General features: G+C 30.0%; 1 protein-coding gene across 1 annotated transcript in view; it reads right to left on the reverse strand.

The window, feature by feature from the left end:
* The window catches only part of LOC148304906 (uncharacterized), a 96,182-nt gene that overhangs the window by 36,134 nt on the left and 37,130 nt on the right, over positions 1-22,918 (reverse strand). The window contains exon 2 of the mRNA XM_088267579.1: positions 12,449-12,573. The gene's annotated coding sequence lies outside the window, so the exon portion shown is untranslated. The remainder of the gene's footprint in view (positions 1-12,448; positions 12,574-22,918) is intronic.

Here is a 22,918-nt window from a genome sequence, read left to right on the forward strand (position 1 = left end):
AAAATATACGTAATTGGTTGCGAAATAATATTTTGAAGATGCTTCTATAGAAGACTGTTAAAAATATTATGCGTTAAGAGAGACGTGAAAAGATGTTTTAAATTACATAGAATATGAGAAGTTATAAACAATATGAAGAGAGAAAATACTAGTCATTTCATGTGGAAAAGAAACGCAAGAAAATATTTTATTATGAAGAAAAGTCGAAGGAAAACTCATTATATGAATGAAAGTAAGACGTATATTCTAGATTTAGAACTTGAGGTAGTAGATTCGCATTTAGAGTAGAAGTTAATTGAAAAAAAAAGTCGGGTATTTACTTTTAAAATACACATGTATGTACATGTTATTAATTTTAATTGTATTTATTAAATTGTCATAATATTATTCACCGGATACCTATTGCACGTACTTATTTAACATATTTATTATGTTTGAACAATATTTCGTTGAAATTAAAAATATTAAGACAAAAAGGTTTCCCATTCCTAGGCCATACGATACAAGATAACTCGTAAAGAAGTTACGTTCGATTGTACGAACTGTCACAGAAAAGTGCCGTTGAGATACTGTTGGACATGAATTAGTTGACTCTATGTTAAATGAATTAAATAGTTGATTTTTCTTAGTAAAATTTTCACTGTAAATTAATTTCTTGGTTAACTGAAATGAATATTGAAACAGTTCTTAAACGTCAGATTAAAAGTTTACTAATCGCTTTGTTGAATGAGATGAGTAGTTTCTTTATTGAATTGAAATTTTATCATAACGAATGATGGTCGTTTACAGCAGAACTTACAAGCGTAATAAAAAAGTAAAAGATGGCTATTGAACATGAATAAAAACCACTACTTGTCAACTGTCATGTTGAAGAATTTATGGCTTATTTATATCTTCTTAATGTCGTATTGAACGTTAAATGCAAGAAGAAAAAAAATTACAGAAATGTAATGATTATATAAAGAAGGCCCATTTTACAATACGAAACTGTGGTTTAAAGAAATTCGAAAGAGTAGAAAGATTGTCATTCATTGAATAAAAATAAAATTCAGTAATATATATTTTTGTAAGCAAACAAAAAACAATTGAAATGAAACTATCGTTTGTATGAAAGAAAATGGAAGACTCAGGGATAAAGGTTGGCTAAAAAATATTATTCTTTCTTTTTTCCGATTATGATTTATATTTGTATAATTATTTTTATTTATTTTATGCACAGTTATGCCAGATCCTCAAAAAACTCGTACACATAGTAGTAGCTTGTAAAACTAACAACGGTTGTATGTACAAGGACATGTTACCGTGAGTACAGTATTTTTTTATCTTCCTAATCGAAAGTACAACTTTTATTACAATATAACTCCATTTTCTTCCTAATAAAACACGAATCTTCTTAATCTGGTTTTAACGTCGTCTCCTACTTCATCATCACCAAATATGACATTTAAAGAACTTGTATTTTTATAATTAACGATAACGTTAGATGCAATGCCATATATATAGACTATGGGTACAGACAGGGGTTGGAAGAATAAATGGTTGAGAGTAAAGGTAAACATACTCAATAGTTAAAAAGGTAGGTTAAGTTTGGTAAAAAGTATAATATCAGTGATTGTATTGTAACCTAAGCTCGGTAAGTCTGAAAAATTTTTAAAAAAAATGTTTAATTACTTACGAAATTATAGCTTCAGTTTAATGTTTTAGTTTCATTATTTATTGATTGGGTATTGGCTTTGTGAAATTACATGATGATTGAAAAATAATATAAAAATAAAATACTTGTTTAATACCATTTATGAATTTTAAAATGTAAACACGACTAGTTTTGAGAACTACAGATGTTTTCAAAATTGGTTGTGTTTACTCAAAAATAGTTTGTACAAGTGTTTTATTTTCATCTTGATTTTTTATTACATCTGTTGCATAATGAAATTTGATATTAATTTTGTTACTTTGAACCACAACAATCTCATATTTCAGTACTCCTGCGCTTTAAACTTATGATAATTAAAATTTGTATCCTCATTTGTAATTACTGTTAGAAATTGCAGTCGTTCGAACGAGACATTAAAATGGGACATTAGCTATTTCCTTACGAGCAGACTACACTCTTAGACTGATTTCATTATACCTTTACTTTATTATAATTGCGTCCATTATTGTCGCTGAAAGTAATTGTTCAATTAATATTTTCAGAGAGTTATTAAGTTTACCTGCTGACGAAGGGTAATTGAAAGTAAGTATTCAGCAGAAAGGTTTGCGCGATTGTTAATTAATAAAATTAATTACTAGAAAGGCTATTTTCTCCGAGACATAAGTAGTATGGATGGAAAATCAGCGAAATATGACGGCAGGTTGGCAAAAACGTAAAACTATATTCTTCCATAACTTAAAGATAACTTTCATACATTCATATTATACTACTTTGGGCATATCGCCAGAAAGAACGAGAAGAGTCTTGAAAAACTGGTAGTAACAGGTACAGTTGAAGGCAAGCGGGCAAGAGGACGGTCTCCAACAAGACGGACAGACCAAATAAAGGAATTAACCGGATCCTCGCTAAACGCTGCCATCAAGTTGGCCCAGGACCGGGAAGAATGGAGAGGACTTGTGCACCAAGTGCCTGACATTCCAGAAGACCACGACGCTCAGCATTGAGCAAGAAGATGAAGAAGAAGAATTATACTCATACATAATTACATCCATACATACAAAAGTTTGGTTTTTATCGATTAAATCGTGCAATAAAAAGTTTTTTTTTCTATTTGAACAAAATAAGAATATAAGAAGTATGTTCAAAGTTGAATTAGTTACTAAAATTTCACTTTTTACTTCGTTTTTTATATTACGTAATTCTTCGTAAATTGGTTTTATCAATGCTTTTTATAATTTTATTTTAATTCTTGCCATATTACTTTTATTTTCGTATTTAATATATTGAAAGGTTGTCTAAAGAAACAGTAATGGAATTCTACGTCATCGTTAAATGTCACTCTGCGTCGTCGACACGTTTAAGTTTTAGGTGAGTTTTGCGTCTTATTTAGAAAAAAAAAACGCGATTCCCATTTTCGAAGCTCTCATATTCTGTGACATATATAGAAAACCAAGTAATTGAACCTTTAGGCCCTTTTGATGAACTACTGAGAATTGGTAAACGTCTAATTTTCTTTCGACGTCTATCTTTACTGAAAATTGGTGAACGTCTAATTTTCAAGTGATGTTGCTCTGAAATGAATGTACCCATGAAATTCTAATGTGAAAATGGCACACGTATTTTTGACAATATAATTTATTAAAGCCATTTATAAAATAGTAAATCTATGAGCAATCTTTTAAGATGTATCCGTATCGTTCAGAAATAATTACACGGCTTTGGTAATAATTCTTGTGTTAGAGGAAGTATTTACACAGTACACACATGAGTGCGCGGAACTCACTGATAAGATCGATAAAATTGTAATCAAGGTTTGAGACAGCCTAAATATTCAAATATTAATTTATAAGTTTTATACATTTTCTCAGGAATTACCATAGTGCTTAGAATTGGGACAATGCTCGCTTGAGATGTATCTAGGCTTTGAACAATGCGTCGCTTCTGGGAGGAATTTGACCTGAGGTAGTTTAAAGAGAGAGATAGTTTGATAACCATGATGTCACTAGATGAATTTTTCATTATTAAAATTTAACTAAGCTAAATTTGAGGCCGTGACTATGTAAGGGCTGTCATCTTCAGGGATGGATGTGTACTTGAAACCGTCGAATATATCGAAACCAGTTAAAAAAATGTACCAAAATAAAGTAGATGTCTTATTTTATAAAAGTTTATATCTTGCATTCAAACCCTTATCCGCACCCCAATGGTGCATAGGGTACTGCATAATAAAAATGCAGTGTTATCTTGATCGTTAACACATAAAGGAAAGGTGATTAGCCCTCAGCTTCAGGTACCAGCCCAGGGTAATAATATTGAATAAACATAAAAGTGAAAAAAATCACACCCGGGACCTCCAGTACGGCAGCCGAGCGTGCTGACCATTACACTACAGAGGTGTAATGTAATTATTTTTTATATCCACTCAATCATATATCTTATATGGACCTGACAAGGCAAAATTTTTATCACGTTTTGTACATTCAAGCTTTATTGCTTTAAATGATAACCGATACTGAAATCTTCAGTTACAAAATAGTCTGATAATATGACACGTTCGTCTCGCGTGTACTCGCGCACATAATCGTATTATTGGTCGGAACCAATTATTACACATTAAAACAAATCTTCACCTGCAAGAGAAAGTATGTAATTTACCGCATTGAATGGGCGGAATGCATCGCTATGCAGTCAACGCAGATACACCGAATTCGAAGTTTAATAGAACTAAACCAATAATTTGTAAAAGGCAGAACATTAAATTCACACGAATTTCTTGTAAAATATAAATTAGGGCTCGTATAAAGTGTTCTAGGAACCTACTCGCACGGAACTTGAAAACACGATTCGGAGGGCATGCCTACATTATACTTTTATGAATCTTCTTTTACCATTTAAACTCATTACACATTACACTACAATTATATACTTATCAAAATTGGTCTAAAAAAACTAAATGATTTTTTTTTATTGCAGTGAATTAAGGTTTCTCAACATACTACTATTACAAGTCTTTTGGTATTATTTTAAAAGTTTAAAAAATATACACTAAAAAAACAACTTTGTAGTTTTTACCATATATATTATATTTAGCCAGTTTTTCGATTAAATATAAAAATTTAATTTTTAATAGTAGTTCGTTATAAAATATAATTCACTTTAAGAGGTTTATGGTTAAAGAATAATAATAATAAAACCCTTATCCCCACCCTTGTGGTGCATAGGGCACTGTTTCATATAAACGCAGTGTTATCTTGATCGTTTACACATGAAGGAAAGGTGATCAGCCCTCCGCTTCAGGTACCAGTCCAGGGTAATATTGAATAAATATCGCAGTGAAAAAATCATATATATTTATTTGACCCCCCCCCCGGGAATCGAACCCGGGACCTCCAGAATAGTAGCTGAGCATGCTGACCATTACACCACGGAGGCGAACAAAAGAAACATCTTTAAAAAAAATACATGCGATATTTTCTGATATTCAAAGGATTTGATCCAAAAGATTCATTTTGCTTTTACTATTTTTAGTGGTTTTGCATTAGACTATTCAATATGTTTCACTCAACGTGTAGCTGATATGTAATGGGGTGAGTTGATGATCGATAAATGATTTATTTATACATATATATATATATATATATATATATATATATATATATATATATATATATATATATATATATATGTATATATATATATATATATATATATATATATATATATATATATATATATATATATATATATATATATATATATATATATATATATATATATATATATATATATATATATGTATATAAATATACATATAATTATTATGGTTGCTGGCTTAGAGTGAGTACAAACTCTACATGGACACATTCAAAGATATTGACAAAAAGATTAGACAAATTTCAATTTGTCAGACGTGATTCTCTTTCTAGGAACATGTAACACAAGTCGTTTTATTTAAGTGCAAGATTGCAATAACCCTAATAAAATATAATAAATAAATTCGTAAGTACTGTACAGCTCGATAACTGGACAATAATAGTAATAATAATTGTCGAATTCCTTCACGCCGTAAATCCAGCGAGGTAGTAACGCATACAAATAGCTACTTGGCGAGATCTGGTTCGATATTCAGCCACGGATTGTTATTTAAAGGATAGATATACCCTGGTACGTGCTCCATCCGTGATAATAACGTGGCAGATCTAGAATGGACCAAATCCGCAATGATCCAAAATTATGCCAATTATTTTCTATTATCAAAAAAATATATATATAAAGGAGGATGTATATCTACGTTGAACGAGACACGGAGGAGAAAAAGTAAATACTTTAAGAAAGATGACGAAAAATGGCATAAATCAAACTTGACATTTTGAGTGTGTCCAATGGTCACACTCAAACTCACCACTTGGTCACAAATATAGGTTTCTCTATTTTTAATTTAATAAATTTATTTAAATAAAATAAAACCCTTTAGTGAAGAAACACAGATTTGTGAGGAAGTATTTAAACACACTTCAAATGTTGTGAATGAAATAATCTGGTCAAATTATGAGCTGCAAATTTAAAAAAAATCATGTTTGAAGGCGTTTCCTAGTACATAAAATAATGAGATAGTCTCTGCTAAATAAAAGCTTTCTTAAACCTACCATAGAAGGCTCTAGTGAATTCACATGTACAGTGTCCTAAGATTAACGATATATGTAGGAGTTCTAATAATATGGGTAGAATAGTGAATGTTGCACGTGTAAAAGTGATTACTTAACCAGCCTATGACAGTCAATAAGCCCTGTAAATACCCAGACTTACATATTTTCTCTTCATCTATGTTGAGATGTCAAAAAAAAGTTTATGTGATTATTGTTTTCATATTATTTTTTGACATCTCATCAAAGATGAAGATGAATATGGAAGTCTGGTCATTTACGGGGCTGACGACCGTCATAGGCTGGTTTAAGTGATCACTTTACACACGTGTAACATTCACTATTCTACCCATTATTGACAACCACACTACTCAAATTCTTGGAAGTTATAAATATATGAACCAATTTTAAAACATTGTTCTTGAATCACTAGAACTTCACTAGAGACATCTATTGGTGGGATGAAAATAAGCTTTTATTGAGCAGAAACTCTTTTATTAGTATGTGAGGTACGAATTCTGGATTATAATCACATACATGATCATTTTGATCTTAGATGAAATGTCAAAAAATAATATTAAAATAACTCCTGTAATTGGAGATAATCCAGATTTTGTGAACAAGTATTTGGATACACTCAAAATGTTGATAATGTTATTTTTTTACAATTGTTGGTAGTCAAATAATTATTGGGTAGAAAAACACTATTGATATTCATAATCTGTAGTAGGTAGCTCGCGTGATGCATGGCAGTTACGTCTAGGAATCGTTATTATGCAAAGTTGCATCGGTTTGTGACATATTGTAGTTTAATTTATTATTTGCATTCGATTCTAGTACCCGTGTGGCTATCCATCTTAGGAAGATAATAGAACTTTATATTGGAAATACATTATCTTGCGTACATAACTGCTTTTCGAATAAATTGCAGCAACTTCGTTCTCAAGCTCAAGTTGCTCGGCTATTCCGTGTGGGTCGGATATTGCATAATTAGTTACTACTAAAGGTCATAGTTTATCTACGTTAATGTCGAAATTCGTAGTTTTCATCGAAAACCGTAAAAAAGTTTGTTTCAGTCAGAGACGGTTTTTTTGGATTGGAATTGCATTTATTATTAACCTTGCCTAGTATGTACAATATTTATGATCATTAAGTGGATTTTTGTTTCTTCTAACTAAATAAATATGTTTTAATTTAAATCTGTATTGGGAACAGGAGAGATAATCTAGTGTGGGCCAATCAGGAATCAGCATTCGCTCGTTGCTGGGAGGAAACCACGTAAAACTTTTCAGGAGAAGGCGGACTGTTGAATGTTATCAGAAGACCTTCCGTTCCACTAGAAGAGGATTCGGCATTTTGTGTCCAAGCTTGGTTAATGTTACCAAAATCCTTCACTATTATTTAAAAAAAACACAAAAAATTAAAAGCACAAAATGCGCGTTATAATCTCCTTAGACATTATTTTCAATTTACGATTTTCATTTTTTATATTTTTTCATTTGCTTATTTTAAATGTGCTTCTTATGCCTATTTATTTTACCTGTTTATTGTTTTTTTTTTTATATTTTACCATGTATTAGTTTTGGTTATTTATAAAAAAAACCTTTTTTGCCACTTTATTATTTTTGTTCCAGTCTTGTTAACCTAAATCCCATGTCCCAAAATGAGAAATAGTATTAACTTATTCGGAATATTATATATATATATATATATATATATATATATATATATATATATATATATATATATATATATATATATATATATATATATATATATATATATATATATATATATATATATATATATATATATATATATATATATATATATATATATATATATATATATATATATATATATATATATATATATATATATATATATTTATTTATGACTTATGTCTGTTATATTTTTTGAAAAATAAATAAATTAATATATTTACATAAATTATGTCAGGCATAAGAATTTATACAATGTACAAACTGCGCCATAATTTATATTGGTAAAACAATCAAGCCATGTTCCTTCGAATAACTTAGTTCACACAATACGATTATCGGGCTTTCGATTAATTTATTTCCGAATCATTACGCATTCCACTTGCATTATTTTCAATGCGACGCGTGTTTCTCGGTAGAGACGATAGATGCCGCCACATTCTCAGATGTTTAACCGCCTTTGATACCCGCAAAATGGCATTTGAAATGGTGAATGCCACTGGCAATTTGCCATTACTTGCCATACGTCACTTGTCACTTGTGTAATGCCTTTATATGCTATTTAAAGTGATTTACACCATAACTCCTGTCAAGTGCATTCTACAATACCATCAGTGAATGGTAGAATTACCCTACCACCTTTGTTTTCGTATTGTTCTCATATTTATGTCAAGGGTTGATTACTTATGGTATACTTAAGTACTAGGTATAGATTATGATTTTTTACTTTGGTGATTAAATTAAAAACATATTTTTTAAAAATAAAATTAATTGATGGAATGTCATCTGAATTGTAAAAATACACGAGTAATATTATTTTTCTGTGCTGGTCCAGTGAATGATATTCACAGATCAAACAAGTACTAAAGGAGAGAAAATATTATAATTTTCATATTTTCTATATCGGGTATCGAACCTGAGACATCATACATTATAGCTTAACTTGGTAACCGCTATACTACAGGAGAGTTTTTTTGTTTGTTGTTAAATAATTATTGGCAATCTTTTACCGTAAATTCGAAACTTTTCTCATGAATAGTTTCATAACTACAACATTTTAATGTTGAAAACAACCACGTAAAAGTAACCAAATTAATACATTAAATAAAGTTAACCTATTGCATGTATCGTTGATAGCAATAGAAAATATTAATACAAATTAAAATAAATAAAAAAACAATTGAAAAAAAACTAAACGTAGTATTTGAGGAGGGGAAATGGAACGCATATATTCATAAATGGTATTATATTAAAAACACACTGTTGATTTCACAAACACACGTATGCATAAGAATATTTTTTTATTTTATTTTTTTTTTAAGTTAACAAAACCATTTGGTTTCAATTTCAATTTTCATAAAGATTAATTTTTAGCGCATTTGTTATTTTTATGAGGCTTGTATTGATAAATTTATTTTAATATCGATAGCTCCTATTTCGATTTTGGATAGTAAATTTACAATTTCATCTGATACTCTCACAAACAATTTTAATTATATAAAAACATTTTTATAATTCAAAATATAAAAATGTTCCTTGTTAAAATTATTTAAACGCTTTTAAAGAACGATTTTGTAAAATACGAATATAACGTAATACTTTATGTTTCTCTTTCCTTAATTAACGAATAACCAATCTGATTATTGAAGTAATAGGAAAATAAGCCATCACCTGTTTCGACACACTGGATGCATTCTAGAATGCATGTTTCTGAGCTACAAGCTCTTCATTCTAATGAAACAATTACCTTATCTCTACTAGATCATGCCAGAAAGCATGTCTGAGATAGTAAAACAAGATGGCAGTAAGTGGAATTTAAAAATAACTTCTTGACGTTAACTGGGAATTTAACCTTTAAAAACATTTGCATTTTCTGAATTGCGTCACTTGTATTTGTCTTGCAAACTATTTATGCTGGTAGTGAATTGAACATAATTTTACGATTATTTTTATATTTCCTTTTATTTGCACATTACAATGGAGAATTTAAGAGCTACACTGTTGTATGCTGTAAAGTAATAAGAAAACTATAAATGTTGGTAACAAGAGTCTACCACGTTTCATTGAAAATCAGAACTAGACAATATTAAACAAATGATGTTTATAAGGTCATGTTAAAAAGGATATTATGCACAATATTTAAAAAACATAATTGAAAATAATACATTGCAAAAAGTGACCGTTGCTATACATGCACACCAGAAGTTTTTTTATGTGTTATGACTAGACATATCATTTCAGAGGTAAAGAGATGATATATTTGTTAATGGAATTTTTTAAACCTCACCAAATAGTTTTTGATCGATTGTTTACATGCGGGATTTTGAATACAGTGAAATCCCGGAAATGTGAGATAATTAGGGCTTTAGCCTGTTCGGATTTGGAAAAGTTCGGATTGGCCGAGAAATTTGTAATACAGTACATACATAGTACTTAACACTTTAGTAGATACGCTCCGCGTACGAATCTATGTAAAGTCATTAGAGGCTTTCGAGGTACTGGCCAAAATATTTATTAAAAATCACCCTGGGCTTACTACCTGAAATGCAGAATTAATCAAATTTCCTTGACGTGATTAACGATCACGATCAGATTATCGATGTGATACAGTGTGTCATTGGATGGAGATGAGGGGTAGAAAAATGTAATTTTATCGACTTTGCCACAATTTTACCACTGATTGGCACCTGCACGTGTCACTTTACAAAAACATCCTCATTTTGTGTGTTTAGATAATAATTAATAATCCATCATGTATGTAAATAAAAACATATCTAATTACCTAGAAGAAACAAAAATTCACTAAATGATCTACAAAACTTGTACACAATAAGCAAGGTAAATAATAAATGCAATTCCCATCTAAAAAAATCAACATGTAGGTATAAAACAAAAAAGTAAATATTTACTAATTATTACGTACTTATTTTTTAATTTATTTGGCAGTCACCCAGTGAAAGGATGTTTCTGCCAGTGTCAAATATTAATTAGTAGCTACTTTAATAGTAATATAAAATTATAGGCCTGGAGATTGTGTTTGATTCTAATATCCTCAAATGAGAGTATGTGTGAATTATTCGCAGGAAGCTATTACAAGAGGTGTAAAGAGATGTATATCTTAGTTTAATAGGTTGTCATGAGTAACCCAAGCGATCGTTACAATCTTGAATGAAGGTATAATCAAATGTAATCGATCAGGAAGTTAGTGCCAATGGAAAGCAGTATATTATGGCTTCACTGACACCTTATATTGCGACTAAAATTGAACTGACATAAAATCATGAAAGAGAGAGATAAAATAATTTTAGATGAAAATACAACACATAAGAATATTTCATAATTCTACGATTAAAGATCAAGATGTAATATTTTAATTTCTACAAATTTATTCATAAGATCACATAATTTTGGTGGAGGTCCAGAGGGGTAATAACAAAATAAAATGAAAAAAATATATACACCTTCCATCTTGCACTTTTAAATAACTTACATTTTGACAGAAGTGGGCAATATTATTATTTGTAACGTGCTCTACAGCTAGTAATAAACAATAAGTATGTAAACTATGTAAGTACGCTATGTCTCAGTCTGGTAAAAAAAAATGATAAAAAAAGAAAACGCTGAGCGACAACCGTCAAGAAGCACACTATCCCAATGATGATTGTATTGTACACTATTATAGAGTACAATACAATCATGCATTGCGTATGTTACTGTTACGTTCAACAGATGGCGCTGCCTATATGGTAACAAAAACGTGTGAAAAATATGTTTTTACCTGTGACAGGTCACCTGCTACAGTATGTAGGTGTATATATATGTAAATACACGTGCGTATAGAAATGCAAAATTGTGTCAAAATTTCATACTAATCGGCCAATTACTCTAGAATATTTAAGATTTTGAAAAAATTAACATTGAAATATTATCTGGTAGTGTCAAAAGTCTGCGTAATCGGAGGGCATGTATGACTAGATGTATGGATGTGAAGGAGGCGAGGAGTGTATTTCAGGACAGAAGAGTATGGTATTCCATCCTTTCTGCCTACCCCTGCGGGGAAACGGCGTGATGATAGTAGTAGTAGTTAGAAGTGGTAGTAAGATAAAATTATTACCGGAATTTGGTTTTTCAATTTTTGGACTACTGCTAAAACTGCATCAAAATATAACTCGCATGTCCACCCATTAAATATATGATAAAGCCTATAGTTTAAATTTATGCAATTTACGAATCTAAAAAAGCTAGTCTGTTCCTGATTTATTTAGAATTAAAATTCACGAGGCATGTAATTTTTGATTGAATTAATACGTTACCTCTTACATGTCTCTATAGACAAGGGGGAAGTAATCATAAGGTACGTACATTTGGCAAGAAGTTTCAAAGCGTGAAATCGCTGGCGAGGATAATACGATTTACAAAAAAATACATACCTTGTAATTGAATGAGAAATATAGTCGGCTAAGTGGTCCACGCGAGCGTATTTAGCGCTGATCCCGGGTTCGACGACCGGGTGTCGACTTATCTCCTTCTTCCTTCGCAGGAACTCGCAATCGATCTACAATTAAAAAAAATGCCTCGTCACACATGTAAATCTGTTGAATTATACCATTTTGGAAACTTCGCTGGCGCCGCGCTTGTGGAAGCGAAGAGAACAATATAATAGGTACTATAAGGTATCCTTGGATGTATGTATTCTTTTTTTGGTTGTTATCAGGGGTGCATTCTAGTCACTCTAAAAGCCACTAAGTCACTAAAAGCCATTTGAATTTTATTTTAGAAAGAGAACAATACAATTTGTTCTTTAAGTTATCCTTGGATGTAAATATTCTTATATTGGTTTAACAATGATAACTCATGGGTGCATCCTTGTCATCTAAAAGCTATTTGAATTTTATTTTAGAAAGAACACAACAAGAAAACCAAACCCTTACCCTTTTACTCCCTTCCTCACACACATACACTCCCACCCTTTAAAAAAATATATATCTAGTGATGTTTTTGATCGTTATTATAACATAAATGTGGAATTGTGTAATAGGCTTTTTTTGTTAATGTTACTATTTTTTGTTATATACTTTTACTAAATGTAAAGCTGTACAATTCCCGAATAAATAAAAAAAAAGTAATTAACTTTAAAGCATTCTTAGAAGTATTAATTCTTTCATTGGTTGTTATCATAATTGCATTTTAATCACTCTAAATGCCATTTTTTACTATGAATTTTTATTTTGGAAATTCCTTGATTTTAGTATTTATTTACATCAAGCGATTTAATTTAGGGATTTGACTGCAAGTGAGCTAGATGTTAATAAATTATTCGTCAGCGTACTTGTTGCGAGTTAAAATTTTCCCTGCCATTGAAGTTGAGTATATAATTTTTTTCTTATACCTAAATTACGATGACTGACCTTGGGATGAATCCAAAAGTAAACATAATTTTTCTAAATAATAAAAGTAGGTACTTAAAATTTGTATAAATAATGTCCAATTTTTTTCGGTTTATTATAGTTTGACTTTAAAATGCTCAAAACATTTTTTTTGCATATTTATTATATATTCTCCTGATAGAATTATGAACACCAGGGTAAGAGAAATATGCGGGATCGAAGGCAACAAAAAAGACATTGCTATGCGCATGCGAGGAGAATGGAACCATCCACACTCCCCCCATCCCACTGCACGACCAACACCAAGGTAGACTCCCGAGCAGTCCACCAAAGAGTTGGATTGACAGCTAGGAATCGACATCGCAGGAGGCTAACCCCTCTAAAAAAAAGGCCATAAGGCCTTCACCAAGAAGAAGAAGAAGAAGAACAATATTCTATTGATATATAGGTGGTTGTGGTTGGTTTCAACTAACGCAAATAAAAGCAACAAAATAGATATGCGTTGGTATTTTAAACAAGCATATAACCTAAAAAAGTAACGGTCAAATTAAAACGATCAATCAGTAAAACTGGCAACTTGGCTGGGAACCCAATAGTTATCTGTTTGGGGAGGTAGAGGAACGAATTCGCGATCAACTATTCCGGAACTCGAGTTTCAACACATGAGCTGTTATTCATACACTGTATATTACATCTTTGAACCGACCACCCAACTGACAATGAAATAGGAACATAGAAATTAACTATATTACTGACTGCCCACCGCGCACTGCCCATCACATCTTGTAACATTTAATTACTGCTTGTAAAAGAAATAAATTTTTAATTCATATTGCAATTTCGATTCGCGTGTTATCGCGAAATAACCATATCTTAATTTTTAATAATAATCCCATTTTTTATTAAAATATAATGGGATTTCTCATTCATATGCAATTCTGAGGATATTATTTTATATACGAGCTAACTTTTTTATTGAATAGGAATATATATTTTTTTATTTAAAACATTTTTTTAATGTTTTATAACTATTATTTACTCAAACTGAAGGCGCCACTGTCAACGTTCACGCAGCCTTTCTTCTGAATCCATCGAATAAAAACAACATGAAATGGGAACCCGAGAGCATTGCATATATCCGTCTTTCAAAAATTAATGCAATATTGATGTTCAATAATGTGAAGAATGCTGAAAGTTACACGAGGGATCACTAAGCCAGCCAAATTCCAGGGCTTTTAGCCCTGGAATGCTCAGACTTCCATCTTCCTTTGTATAAAAAATGACAGATTTAGTATCATCTGTGGTGGAGACAGCTATAATATTAAAAATTTTGTTAATTTAAGTTTGATGTTTAATTTCATACTCAAAAGTAAAGCTTTAATTTTTTTTAGAATGCCATAGGAATAACAATAATATATTACACATAAATAGTTAATTTTACGTGTTATATATGGTATTTTAAAAAATAAAATAAAAAAGAAATAGTGAAAATTTATTGATTTATAATACAGTGCATTTTTAATATACTTACGTGGTTTTTACTTTAAAAGATTGAATTTTTACAAATCATTTTTGAAAGTAACATACAAAAAAATGTTTCGGTCATTCACTTATCACACATTAGTCATATAAATTTCAATATGTGTTAACCATTAAATGTGATTACTATAAATATATTTACATAATTTATAACATTCCCAGTTTTGTACTAATATTTAACATGTATTTTGTACTAACATTAAATAACAACTATTCAGTTTTTTCCACAACTTTGGAATATATAATACATGTGGACTAAACTTTAAAGTTATTTTATTTAAAAAAAATATAAACAATCAATTTATGACAATTCAACGCAGAATTTGTTTTGTAAAGGAAAGGCATATATGAGAATACAAGTTTCAAAAATCCCCAAAATAATTTTGATAAATTTTCAATTAGGTGCATATTCAGAGAGATACTTCTGCCCGTATTAGGGTAAACAGAGTTTTTGTAAAAAGGGTAATTACAAACCATTCAAAAGACGGAGCAAGCATTAAAATAACTTCATATTTGTTTACCTATTTTTTTGTTTTTAAATAAACATACTTATATCATACTGTGGCTTGGTGGGTCTCTGCAATTTAAAAAAAAAAGTTTTATTATTTTTCTTTTAAATAATTGTATCCAATTTATGTAAATAAATAATAATAATTAAATAAAAATAAAAATAACTTACATCAAATAGGTATGTATTTTTACATATAAGTATGTTTAAAGTATAACCATTTCACTAAAGATATATCGACATCTGGATGCATCCCTGGAATAGGAGATCGATTTGTACAATTATTACATCGATAAAATAAAATCAAGTCATGTGTTTTATTCTGCCGTCATAAGAAGTGCGGCATCTGCATACTGCGTAGTTCTGAGAAAATTATCGAAACGTAAATATGGTAGTTGAAATTTCAAAGATTAGAATTTTCTAATTTACTCGAAGTTACAGAATACACCATCGTGTATTTTAAAATTAACAACTATATCTGCGTACTATTGAACATAAATAAAAAAATATGAAAAAATAAAAAAAAAATTTTTTGCTTTAAATACGTCAGTAAAATTTTTGAAACCACGATCCTACACGTGGAATTTTATTTTTCGAGTGCGGACAGTGTATTGATACCATTTGTAAAAGAAATTCGTTACTAAATCCAATGATACCATTTTTTTGAAGATGCTTTTTGAAGTTATATAATTGCAGTATGTTTCCGGCTAACTAGAGTTCATATTGATGTTATAATGATAATGTCTGCCATGCTCTTGAGTTCGCCAAAAAATAGTCGTGCCTCATTCATGTTGGTTAAATTGATCCCTAACCATAGTCTTGTTCAAGAACTGATGAATAGTCTTTTAAGTGTATTTTTTTCGTATTATCTTTAAAATATATTTTTGAACAGTTGCCCGCTTCTATGATGTGATCATTTTTAGCCGCAAATATGTAAATAGGTATTTCACATCATAAAAAAGTGGTCTAAAAATAAAAAAGATAATTTCAGAGGTCTCCTAGTTTGTAAAATGATTCTTGAAAGAATCTTACATAAATTTTGTAATGGTTTCTTTTAATAAAAATAAATATGATAAAGTTATTATTTTTCAATTTAAGCATAAATACAAGTTCGGTAAATTTGAGTGAAGTAAAGAGTAAGTATTCATGGGTGAATGTTATACAGTGTATAAAATTATCATTAAAACCAGTCAATTTAATTTAAAGTAAGTAAAAGGTTGTAAGCTCTTTGAATCCCCAAATTATTATATTCTTCTTCATATTTATTGAGATATCCATATTCATTTAGTTTCGAGACATTGTCATTTGAAAATTGCAATAAATCTAACGTCTAATTATAATATTTCTGCGAGACATGTTTTATTGAGATTCATGGTGCGAATCTAGAATATTTTATGAAAATGACAATGAAATTATGATATTTTTTACCAATTTGAAAGAAGAAGAAAAGACAATTTGAAGAATAAAAATTCAGAAGCACACAGCATCCGGTACGATCTCCGTACAAGGCAATTTATTGACTTTGAATTAAAGTATTTTTGAATCATCTCAAGACAAAGATAAACATTAGAATATTCCGAGTATTCAAATAACTTCAGCAAACACGTTGAATTTACAATAATAACGCGTATGTTAAATGATGTAATGAACAAATAATCTATTAAAGTAAATATGCAAAGATCAATTATATTAAATGATCACATGGCAACTAATTACTTCGTTAGTTACTAAATAGGGTATTTCATGAATGATTTAATGCAGAAAAAAATAATAAGGTAGATTCTTTTAGGATAAAAAAGAAATTTTTGAAAAGCGTCTTAAATGGATAAATAAAATTGCCTTTAAATAACGTTTTTGTGACGTAGCAGCCGGTGTGTTTTATTTTTAATACACTGCGCCATAGGTTCCAAAACATTTTTAGTCTAGCGCCCCTCTATCAAAAAAAAATCATAAAAGGAGAATATATTGTATATATTTATATGTATACTCAAATTGTATATATATGCATACATATGTATACTGAAATCTTTGGAAATCATGTCATATATATATATATATATATATATCTATATATATATAATAATAATATATATATGATTATATATATATTATTATTATATGATATATTATATGATATACATGATTTCCAAAGATTTGAGTACTAAGGTTGTGTCAATTATGGGTGGATAATTGTTACAAGTGTATAAAGTGATAACTGAAATAACCTATGATAATACCTATGTAAATCCCAGACTTCCATATTTATCTTCATCTAGGTTGAGATGTCAAAATGTAGATTTACGGACCGTTTACTTTATTTCACTCACCACTCATTGACCAGCTGGAAAAAATCATATATCACGATAAATAGGATATTCCGTTAGGATTTTTCACCATCCAGAATTTATTTTAAGCATATTGAAATTAATGTACATATATGGATTTTTTCATGACTGATATTGGGAATTCCAACAGATTTGTCATATATCATACGAGTAAGATATTGATTTGCATTTCACATTAAAATTAGGAAAATCCTAACCATTTATTCACACCTTCACAAAAAAAATTGTAGACTTTTGCATTTATGACCAATGAACGAGAGGAATATCAATAAATATCTCATAAAATACAAAAATATAGGGAGATATATGAAAAATTTAAAGGCAATGTCATTTTCTTTTAGACGATATTAGACTTAAGACCTTCGCAAAGTATGATTTTTATTGTTATAAACATTTTTATCCGATGATGTTTTATGCTCAGTTTAATAAGCCAGTTGATCACAACATCGTACTTAACTCAACATTTTTTTTTAATCACAAAGCATATCAACGATGAAAAAAAAACAGAAAATTTTCAGAAAATGTGAACAAGTGATCTTGCATACAAATAAAAGGGTCTCTGCTAAATAAAACCATTCTTAATCCAACATAGATGGCTGTTATGAACTCATATGTATTGTGTCATAAGATTGATCAATAATGGGAGTTCCGAAAAATTGAGTAATTAGGTTGTAAATCATGGTTAGAATGACGAATGTTGCACGTGTGTCAAGTGTTCACTTAACTAGCCTATGACAGACCATAAGCTTTGTAAATGTCCAGGTTTCCATATTCTTCTTCATCTACTCGTTTGTTGAGATGTAAACATGGATTTTTGAAATTTTCTTTCTTAAAATAATATTTTTTATCTTTGTCGAAATTTCAAGTGTAAATTATTTGAATTTTGTGATATTTGAACTCAATACATATATAAGATTCATGCACAAATGCTTTCCTGAACACCATTAAGTACTCAAATAATTTTATTTACCCAAACATTTAATTTCCATCGATTTCACTGTTTCATTTATTTGCTTAGTTACCTTGAAAACAAGTGTAAGTAAGATTTAAATACGTACTTAAAATGTTTCAAGAGATGTCGGTATTTGACAAGTCATGCCGTGTCTGATTCCATTGTTTGTTCGGTTGAAAACATCACTATAAAAACCGTAGACTTGAACGCGCTGAAAGGTTGAAAGAGTTTCGCTTTCACTGCAGGAACGTGATAAAAACCTGGACGGTCGTCAATAACAAGAATGACCAACCTGCAGTCAAACGTTTTACTTCAGGAAATACCAACCAACGAAGGGATAGTGTAAACGTCGGTATTTTAAATATGTCGCAAAACTGACATGTTCCTAAAATGTGATCGTAGTTTTAATAGTATTAGTAGTTTGGAGTACATATTTGCTAAACTTTTTTTTACTTTAAAAAAAATATATATATTTTTGGTTTTTTGTTAGTCAAGTATTTGTAGTTTAAACACTTTTATTCTATAATTAAAATGTAACTTTGTTTTGAAATCACTGTAAATATTTAATTATAACTTAATTATAATGTCTACCGGTTTCGAAGATAACCGCTTCTTTATCAAAACTCCTTCTTGTCCGCCTCCGTAGTGTAATGGTCAGCACGCTCGGCTACCGTTCTGGAGGTCCCGGGTTCGATTCCCAAGGGGGGTAAAATAAAATATAAGTGATTTTTTCACTGTAATATTTAGTCAATATTACCATGGACTGGTACCTGAAGCGGAGGGCTGATCACCTTTCCTTCATGTGTAAACGATCAAGATAACACTGCGTTTATATGACAAAGTGCCCTATGCACCATTGGGGTGCGGATAAGGGTTTTATTATTATTATTATTATTATCAAAACTCAAGAGTATTAATCAGTCTTGATAAAGAAGCGGTTATCTTCGAAACCGATAGACATTATAATTAAGTTATAATTAAATATTTATAGTGATATTAAAACAAAGTTACATTCAAATAAAAAAAATGGAAAATCACAAAGTTAGTGCTTCAAATATAAATTTTACTTTTATTCTAATTTTACTTCTTATAATATCTTTTGTATTCTCGCCAGTGCTCTTTATAATGACCTAAAATATATTGTTTACTGAATGAAAAATAAAGAAAAAATAATTTTAATTTACCCATAACTTTTTTAATGTAAACTTGGTAAATATCACTTTTTTCTTAAAACCTATTGTACGGGTATATCTTGTATATGCCGGGAGTTAAAAATGTTCACAGAAGTGACATGAACATTTGTACATAAAATATTTGTTTTATAATTTAGCCACATTTTTTTCGATTTTTAACATTACTTGGTTAATATCACTAATTCTAAAATCTATTGTATATTTTACATTCACTAATTCTAAAATCACTAATTCTAAAATCTAGTGTATATTTTACATTCATTCGCAAAAGTAACATGATCATAAAATGTTAGTATTATAATTTAGCCATAACCTTTTTAATGGGAACTTAGTAAACGTAAATACCACTAATTCTTAAAATTTATTGTATATTTTATATACGCCGGGAGTTTAAAATGTTCGCAGAAGTAACGTGTACATAAAATATTAGTATTGTAATTTATCCATAACATAATTGAACTTTAACTTTACTTGGTGAATACCAATATTCCTAATCATTCTATTGTATTCTTTATATATGCCGGGAATTAAAAAAGCTCGTAAAAGTAACAACATGTGCTTATATAAAATGTCAGTATTGAATTTAAACTTTAATATTAATTTTTTTTATTACACTAAGTAAATAACACGATTTCCGAATTCTTTTATTGCATGTATTTTAATGCATTTGGCATCATTATCAAACACTGTATGTTTTGGTGATGATGTTGAATGTATCGAAACGCGTATCACAAACGATTTTATTAAACATCGAAATTTTCTTAGGCAATTATTACCCAAATCAAAGTTTTTATTTTTACCTCATAAAGAATACTTTACAAAGAAAAACATAACTTGATCATCTAGATCCTTAATGCTTGGATCCTTTTAGAAATTATTTGTGCTCAGAGCCCATATACCTAAAAAACGAAAGCAAACGCAGCCTCACTCCTTGTGTTAAGCAAAAAATAAATAAAAGGTAAACAACGAAACAATTCAGAGTATTAACCTATGTATCTCTAAAATATGTTTAATGTTAAATTTATTCATATCTTACGATCTATCCAAAATTAAGATTTTGGTAAACGGTTCGACGTTAAAAAAATCGTTTAAACACTTTGATCATTTTTATTATTTTTGTCTATTGTTTATGAATATCATATAACATTTAATATATAAGTACACGATTATAAAAATACAACATTTTGAGTGTGTCCAAATACTTGTTCACAAAATCTGGATTATCTCCAATTACAGGAGTTATTTTCATATTATTTTTTGACATCTCATCAAAGATGAAGAAGATGTTGAACTTCCAAGAATTTGAGTAGTGTGGTTTTCAATAATGGGTAGAATTGGTGAATGTTACACGTGTGTAAAGTGATCACTTAAACCAGCCTATGACGGTCGTCAGCCCCGTAAATGCCCAGACTTCTTCTTCATCTTTGGTGAGATGTCAAAAAATAATTGTAATAATAAATGAGAATTTCAAATGATTAGTATTATTTCCATTTAATATATATATATATATATAAATATATATATATATATATATATATATATATATATATATATATATATATATATATATATATATATATATATATATATATACATATAAATATATATATATATATATATATATATATATATATATATATATATATATATATATATATATATATTTTTTTTTTTTTTTTTTTTAACTCTTTATTCCAGCTTGACTAAGTGGTGGGTGCAATACTTAGTCAGCCATATATGTTTTACAACATTTTATTTAAACAATGAAATTAGAAATAAGAAGGAAATAAGAAATTGAAAGAAATATTAAAAAATAAAAATAAAATAAAATAAAAATAAAAATAAAAATAAAAATAATAATAAATTTGGAGAGATGTAGACGAAAATTAGCTCGCTGGCAAACGCAGCACTGCGCTCCAGTGCCGCCACATGTCCAGCCCCCATCTGTGCTCCACAAGCCGCTTTATGATGAGGTTGGAGCTCTTCATCAGCCTCTCCCGGAAGCCTGCCACTCGGTGCCTTAACAGGCCATCCCAATGTGGTAGGCGTGCTGTGGCAAACATACCACTCGCGCTGCAGTGTCGGGGTAACTTCATTAAAGCTCTGTAGCCGTTATTGTAGCATATTTTCATGCTCTTTAAGCTTCGTTGTGTAACCTTACACCATAGTTCGCTGCCGTATTGCTGCGTACACAACACTTGGAACAGTCTATTTTTTACCTGCGCGGAGCAGTGGGCAAAGCGGCGTGTCAGCATATTGGACCGCACGCAATGAGCACGATACTGGCGCTTGATGTCCTCATCATCCGCACAGTTCTCCTGTAGGATATGTCCCAAATACTTGAAGCTACTTACCCGCTTAACTTCTTGTCCATTTATAGTTATGGGCGGTACCTTTAATGAGTAATTTTTGGGTTTAAATACCACAAGCTCACATTTTTTGGCGTTGTACTCTAGGCCGTTTTCTGTGGCATAACATTCACAAATGGCAATAAGTTTACGTAGGCCAGCTATCGATGGTGCCATCAGGACCATATCATCGGCGTATGAGATGGCATTCACTCTCCCTCCTCCTATGGAGCATCCCGCATTTACTTGGTTTAACCTATCATGTAATGCATCCACGTAAAGGTTAAATAGGCTAGGAGATGTGATTCCACCTTGTTTGAGTCCTCGCTGAGCTTTAAACGGAGTTGAGGTTTCGGTCCCCCATTTTACTCTATAAATGAGATTTTCGTTCCAGTTTTTTAACATGCATTTCGTCGTAGGACATTCAATTGATTTTTGTATTTTTTCTTCCAAAATGTGATGTACTACTGTATCATATGCTTTCCTGAGATCCATAAAACAGGCATATACTGGCGTATTTCGGCGCACATATATATTTATAGTATTTTTAACAGCGAAGACAGCTGTGTCCGTTCCCGATCCTTTTTTAAAACCAAATTGGTTGTCGGTCGTTTTTAGGTTTTCAACA

The sequence above is a fragment of the Brachycentrus maculatus genome, unplaced genomic scaffold (genome assembly GCF_059751285.1).
Source record: "Brachycentrus maculatus isolate JH-2025_06_01 unplaced genomic scaffold, ASM5975128v1 h1tg000299l, whole genome shotgun sequence".
Taxonomy (NCBI): domain Eukaryota; kingdom Metazoa; phylum Arthropoda; class Insecta; order Trichoptera; family Brachycentridae; genus Brachycentrus; species Brachycentrus maculatus.